The 6,818-nt window shown below is 47.8% G+C and overlaps 1 pseudogene; it reads left to right on the forward strand.

The window, feature by feature from the left end:
• The first annotated feature begins 5,727 nt into the window (after positions 1-5,727).
• LOC114224444 (small ribosomal subunit protein uS3 pseudogene) lies at positions 5,728-6,438 on the forward strand (annotated as a pseudogene).
• The last annotated feature ends 380 nt before the right edge of the window (positions 6,439-6,818 follow it).

Consider the following 6,818-nt stretch of genomic DNA (forward strand, 5'->3'; position numbering starts at 1 on the left):
AAACTATTAATCAAATTTTTGCAATGTTAGGTGACACATTATTCATTTAGATAGAATGACTGTGAACTTAAACTAATCAAATCTGATTTGCCCACATAGGCTTGATTGAAATACATTTTAACTAGCATATACAAAGAGAAAATCTTGGATTTCTCACCTAATCTTCAGAGTATACTGCTGAGTTAATAAGGGCAGTTTTTTTTTTTAAATGAGACCACTATTTCTTCATCTGCATATCAAAATCAAGAGGAACTTAATTGCAAAACACATATTCCTGAAATCTAATCATTACACTGCTTTAGGGTATTTTATTGAAGCATGTTAAATTATGGACAGAATATTAATGATGGAGCTAATCAAACCCAATTAGTCACTTCTAACAATAGTCACATAAATATACAAGTCAGGTACTAAAGTACTGTAGATATGATGTAAAATTGTTAAAATACTAAATGTATGGGATATTTATGAAATATTCATATAGAATTTAAAGCCAAAAATTATCAGATAAGTCACTTTAAAGAAAACAAGTTAGGCAGTGTCCTACAATATTTGACTAGAATTCACAAGTTTTCACCTGTTCTTCAGGTACATTCGAATCCAGAGGATTAGCGAGTCTATAATCAATCAATCAGCAAATTCTAATAAGATGACTTACCATATTCATGACCCAGTATTTCACTCTTACATCCAGAGACTTTTTTCAGTCTTTTGTTTTCTGACTTTTTCAGGGCCTGCTGGAAGGGTAGGTCTGGAGTCTTGGGGCCTTGGAGAAGCTGATGGAAGGGTGGATAGAGCGGTCTGGGGCCCGGGGCATTTCCCTCCCCACCTCCGTCCCCAGGGCATAGCCAGGCAGGACGAGGTAGGGAAGCCACTGCTGGTGGGTGTTTTCCTTCCTCCCATAGGTGAGGTTTCAGGAAAGGATGCTAAGCGGCCCAGGGGAGTTCTGGCCTTGGCCTCTGAGGGATCTTGGTGGAAGGTTCCAGGCCTGGGAGCTGGGCCAAAGCAGGTGGGCAGCACCAGATGTGGGAATTCCCCCTGCAGAGACCTCCCCTGACCCTGTTTCATTTCAAGCATGGCTGCACGGTCCCAGACCAGCACCCACACATGCCTGCATGGCCATTTCACCATGGGCTAGCTCCCAGGACTTCCCTTCATAAAGGAGGCTGTCGAGCCTCACAATTCACTTTACTGGCCTTTGTCCTATCCAATATCCCATCCAGACCACTGCTTTCCCCTCTCTTGTCCTCCTTCTAGAACGCAGCCCTCCTGCCTCGTATGCTGGGGTCTTGGCTCTGGGGAGAGCATGGTCCTGAGGCACAGGGCCCAGCTCTGGCCAAATGCCCCAAGTGAAGTCCCAGAGCAGTATCAGCCACTGTCCCACCCACCCATCCATCTATCCTACAAACACTTACCAAGAATGAGTATGTCCCAGGCCAGGCCCTCCCTAAACTTGGGGAGCATAGAAATGAGGCAGAAATTGTGTAAATCATGTTGCTTTTTCCTGTACATCATGTATGCTCCTGTTTCAGATAGTGGCACCTCCGTTTTCCTTCAAAGAGCCCCCTTGCCCCCACTTTCAGCCTCTGAGGCTTGGGGGCTACTCTATTCCCTGAATTCACAGTGGCCAACAATACTCCATGCCTTCGTCCCTGTGACTGGCTCGTAGGTGGGAATGTGAACAGAGTGTGATCTTGGGGGTTTTGCTGGAGCTATGAGGAAAGAGAACCCCTTTTCTTCTGCTGGGGTGTCTTGGGAGCAGAGGTTGGGGCCACAGCATGCACAAAGACCTGTTTACAGAGCAGAGAACAAGTCCCTACCACATTGCTTGAGCTCCTGAATCCAGCTGTGCCCTGAACTTCTAGTTACCTGGGCCAGTACATCTCCCCTCTTTCTCTCTCTCTTTTTTTTTCCCCTTAGCCAGTTTGAGTTGTGTTTCCTGTCACTCGCAACCCAAAGAGACATGGCTAATAGGCAGGAGAGAAGCAGAAGCGACACAATCTAGACTCTGAGAGACAATGTGAAGACGAGGGCGGGTGTGACCCTGCTGCTTCTGCAGCTCGTGCAACGGGGAGCTGGGCAGAAATCTGCATCTGGCTCTCGAGGGACTGGCAGGGCTGTGTCTGCACCCCCGGGTGCCCCTTTGTCACCCGTGAGAGATGGCAAGTGGAGTAAATGGTCACCCTGCAGAGGTGGCCATGATGTGGACACACTGAGCGTCATTGTGGGGTACATGGCCCAGCCTGTGGCTCAGTGAGTGGTTGCAGATGTGCAAGGGTGAATAGATTCCAGCAAGTTTACGTGCCAGACTAGTCCTGAAAATGCAAGATCCTTCTGGCAAGAACGGCCCTCTTGCCTGGCATCCATGGCCTTCCAGGGCATAGTTCCACTCTACTCCTGTGGCTTGAGTTCCAATGCTCCAGCTGCGTTCCTCAATTTGCTCATCCTCAAGCACGTTCCCCAGCCTCTGGAAACCTCCAGTTCTTTGTCATTTCCTTCCACAAGTCCTACCTTCACTGCCCCTTCCTCTATGAAGCCTGCCCTGGTTCTTCCTAGCTCTGCTGGCTCTCTCCCTGTTATTTATTTATTTATTTATTTATTTATTTATTTATTTATTTATTTACTTAAAGTAGGCTCCACAGCCAGCATGAAGCCCAACACAGAGCTTGAACTCTGAGATCAAGACCTGAGCTGAGATTAAGGGTTGGACGCCTGACCCACTGAGCCACCCAGGCGCCCCGGGATCTCTCATGACCTTGGCTTTCCATGCATTGGATTGGGAGGGGAAATCTTGGCGCAGAAGTTAAAGCCACGTTTGGGTGGGGTCAGCAGCAGAAACTAAGGGCTAGACTTACAGGTGCAGAGTTAAGAAAACAAGAGCTTTGCAGAAGCTGAACATCTCTGCCAGAGATGAGCAGGAGGATTTGCAGCAGGGCCATGGGGTTCCTCACAAGGACATGGGAGTGGTGCTCACATCATGCATGTCTAATCTCTAGGGAGGAGGTGATGCCATTGACCTGGGTACAGGGCTGTGACCATGAGCCCCCGAGGATAGGCAGGGAGCTGGCTTGTTCTTTCAGCCTCCTGGTGCCATCAGGAAGAGCTGGTTGGCGGACAACTCCAGACTGAGAACTTCCTGGAGGCTCTGAGACCCCGTCCGGGGATTCCCACACCAGGCTCTAATTTACATTTAGTTTTGGGTTAGCATGTGGCCCACATTTGTGGGCCATTGGTACCATTTTGCACCAGGCTAAGCTGAACTTTTGGAAAGCACCACATATACTTTTGAATATTTTTAAAAAATCAGATAATGAAAAATCATAAACACCAGTTAACATTTTTGGCCATTCCTGCCTCAGACTTTTTTTTTTGAAATGCAAAAAGTAGCAGATGACATGATGTGGTGTATTCATTGCCTAATGACAGGCGCTGCATGAGTCCTAGTTGGCGAGTGTCTTTCTACACGTCCCCTTGGACACACGTGTAAGCATCTCGAAGAGCAGTAGCATCTTCAGCTTTGCACTTTGTTGCCAAATTTACATTCCCACCATCATGTGTAGAGTTTACCCAGATCTTCTCTGACACTTGGTATTATGACTTAATTTTTTTTTCTTATCTCGTGTGAAATAGTAGCTTATGGTTGATTTAAGGTATATCTCTCCAATTGCTAGAAGCCCCATGTGCATTTTCAGGCGATTTTTCATCCACCCTATCATCACATTGGTCTCCTCCCTCCCAAGATTGGGCTCCCGCAGGAGGCACAGCTGTTGTGGGCTTCGGCTAAGCAACTTAGCCTCCATTTCCTTATCTGAGAAATGGGCAAAGTGATGGCTAATTCATGAGTTTCAGACCACGCTGACCCGCTCTTTCAGCTTCGTAGGGCCCAAAGCTGATGAGTGGACCACAGTCTGTCTTCCTCCTGCAAGCAATCAGGCCTGGGGTGACGCCTCCATTTTTGTCCAAAGAAAGTGAGTCCAGAGTGCCATTTCAATTCAAGCAGAGCTTCTGCGGCAGCTGGTGTAGCAGGAAAAAGTGAGCCCTCTCCCCGGAGGAGCTGGGAGAAGGCAGGGGTGGTGGAAGAGCATAGAAGACACATTCAGAGCTCCATTTTGTGGGGCTGGCGAGAACTTGAGCTGCAGGGTCTCCTGCTCCCTCTTGGCAGACCTCCATCTGTTCTCCATGCAGCCCAGGTGACTGGCCTCTCCTACTTGGGGACTTTGGCAGGTCTAGGAAGGGGAGGCAGAGCCCAGGGTCAGGTCAGCTGACATCACCAAAAGGAAGCATCTGCTGTGGGAGATGCACCTGACAGATGATTTATTTCTGTCTTTGGTTCCCCAATGGCCTGGCCTTATCTCTGCTTTGCAAGGCCTCCCAGGCCCAAAAAGCAGAAAAACTCTGCTTCACTCAAGACAGGAGAGAACCATCTAGGTGACTACCTGAATTTCCTGGGAAAATTTCCCTGGGAATATCCTGAAGCAATTTGTCAGCCATCAGGTTACCTGAACTTTTCAGTTACCCAAAAAGCAGTACCAAATCACCTTCAAAGGCATCCATTTCACGGCAAATATCCACACTTGTCTAAGCAGACTTACGTCTTCCAAAATGCATCATTTCTGTGGGTTTTGATCCTATTCGTTGAAAACACAAAATTGCAACTCTTTCCCATCAGTGAGCAAGAACACTGACCCACATCAGGGAAGACTGGCATCTGCTGGCTGGATTTTAAGAGAGACCTTTGCAGAGTTGGTAGATAGAGTGGAAAGTGAGCAGGTGATTTAGTGATGGCTGTTCTCCATTTGGATCCACATATCTGTCTGAAGTGCCTTTTTAGTTATCGAAACCATTAAACCAAGTATCAAGAACCAGGCTTCCGAACTGCTGCCTCACAAAGTGTTAATCAAAATTTTCAAAAATAATGAAGTGCATTTAATCACATTGCCACTCACGAAGATATCATAATTAATATTTGGATGAGAGCAAAAAGATTATGTTGTTAATAAATAAGTTATTTTAAATATTGTTTATCTCTATCTTATCCTTGTAAAATGTGGATTTTGTGTATGTCTTATTATAAACACAGTGGAATAATACCATAGGATACAGCAGACTCATAGGCAAGGACTTGGGTGCAGGTTGTTCGTTTAGGAGGTGGTTTCGGGAAGCGGGAGGGAGGCCCTGGGGGAGGGAGACAGGGGCGCACTGGGGTTGGTGTGGCTCACTCCCACAGAGGCCACATGAGGCATCCTGTGGAATGCGTTCCGATCGTCCCATTGAGGGATGGGGAAGCTGGGAAATTTTCCACTGGGTCACTTACCTTCTTTGGTTGGGAGTTGCCCTTAGGATGTCAACTTCCTGCCACTTCCGGGCTGTCCTGAACGTTGGCTAAGCAGCTTCGGTGATGCTGGAAAAGCCTTTAGTCTGGCAAGCAGCAAGGAGCCAATGCCAGTGGTGGGAAGCTGTCACCTGTGTGGGAAGGAATCACCGTAACTGTCACTGAACTCAGCCATGGGCTGAGGAGATACGGGGTGGCCATCCACAATGTCCGCTAGAAGGTCTGTGCTTGTAAATGTCTGACTGAAAACGTGCATCTAACACTGACTGGAGATCACTAACCTGGAGACTGTTCAGAGGGGTGTGATCACCCAGTGACCAGGAATAAGTCCCAACTCCACCCTTGTTATTAGCCGTGAAAGCACTCCTCTCCTTGTGGCTGTGCACAATGGCAAGATGGCAGTGCACATTTCCAAGAAGAGGACGTTTGTGGCCAATGGCATCTTCAAAGCTGAACTGAACGGGTTTCTCACACAGGAGCTGGCTGAAGATAGCTACTCCAGAGATGAGGCCCAAGTTACACCAACCAGGACAGAAGTCATTATCTTGGCCACCAGGACACAGAATGCTCTTGGTGAGAAGGACCAGCGGATCCGGGAAGTGACTGCTGTGGTTCAGAAGGGGTTTGGTTTCCCTGAGGGCATGGAGAGCTTTATGCTAAAAAGGTGGCCACGAGAGGTCTGTGGGCTATTGCCCAGGCCTAGTCTCTGCCTCACAGTCTCCTTCCTAGGAGGCCTTGCTGAGCAGAGGGCCTGCTCTGGTGTGCTGCCTGCATCATGGAGAGCAGGGCCAAAGGCTGTGAGGTCCTGGTGTCTGGGAAACTCCAAGGCCAGAGGGCTAAATCCATGAAGTGTTTGGATGGCCTGATGATTCACAGTTGACACTGCTGTGGGCCGTGTGCAGCTCAGACAGGGTGTGCTGGGCATCATAGTGAAGATCATGCTTCCCTGGGACCCAAGGGCTAAGACTGGCCCTGAGAAGCCCCTGCCTGACCAAGTGAGCATGGTGGAACCCAAAGATGAGATACTTCCCACCACCCCCACGTTGGAACAGAAGGGTAGGAAGTCAAAGCCACCTGCCATGCTGCAACCAGTACCCACAGTGTAATAGGGGCTCCTTGGCAGCTGGATCTGGAGTCTGGATATTGCTTTGTAAATATCTTTAATAAAATCTGCAAAAAAGAAAAAACAACAACAGTGAAAACACCCCTGCCCCTCCTAGCCTCCCTCCACCCCTTCCCCTGGGCATCCAGCCCAGATGATTTTATGGGTGAACTCAGTTAAATCATTAAGGAACAAAAACCATGCTGCTTACTATCCCAGAGCACAAAAAAAGACCTACTATGTTCCTAAACAGAAAAACTTGCTATTGAAATTATGGTCATTCCCTTTGGATTAGTCTTCAAATTTAATGTAATTCCAATCAAACGAGGGGAAAGTTGTTTTGTCAAAATTGTTATGCCTTTCTTTTGAAAACTCTAAAAGGCA

The sequence above is a fragment of the Eumetopias jubatus genome, unplaced genomic scaffold, assembly GCF_037043125.1.
Source record: "Eumetopias jubatus isolate StellerSeaLion01/CBP00866 unplaced genomic scaffold, mEumJub1_p1.0 scaffold_10, whole genome shotgun sequence".
Lineage (NCBI taxonomy): Eukaryota > Metazoa > Chordata > Mammalia > Carnivora > Otariidae > Eumetopias > Eumetopias jubatus.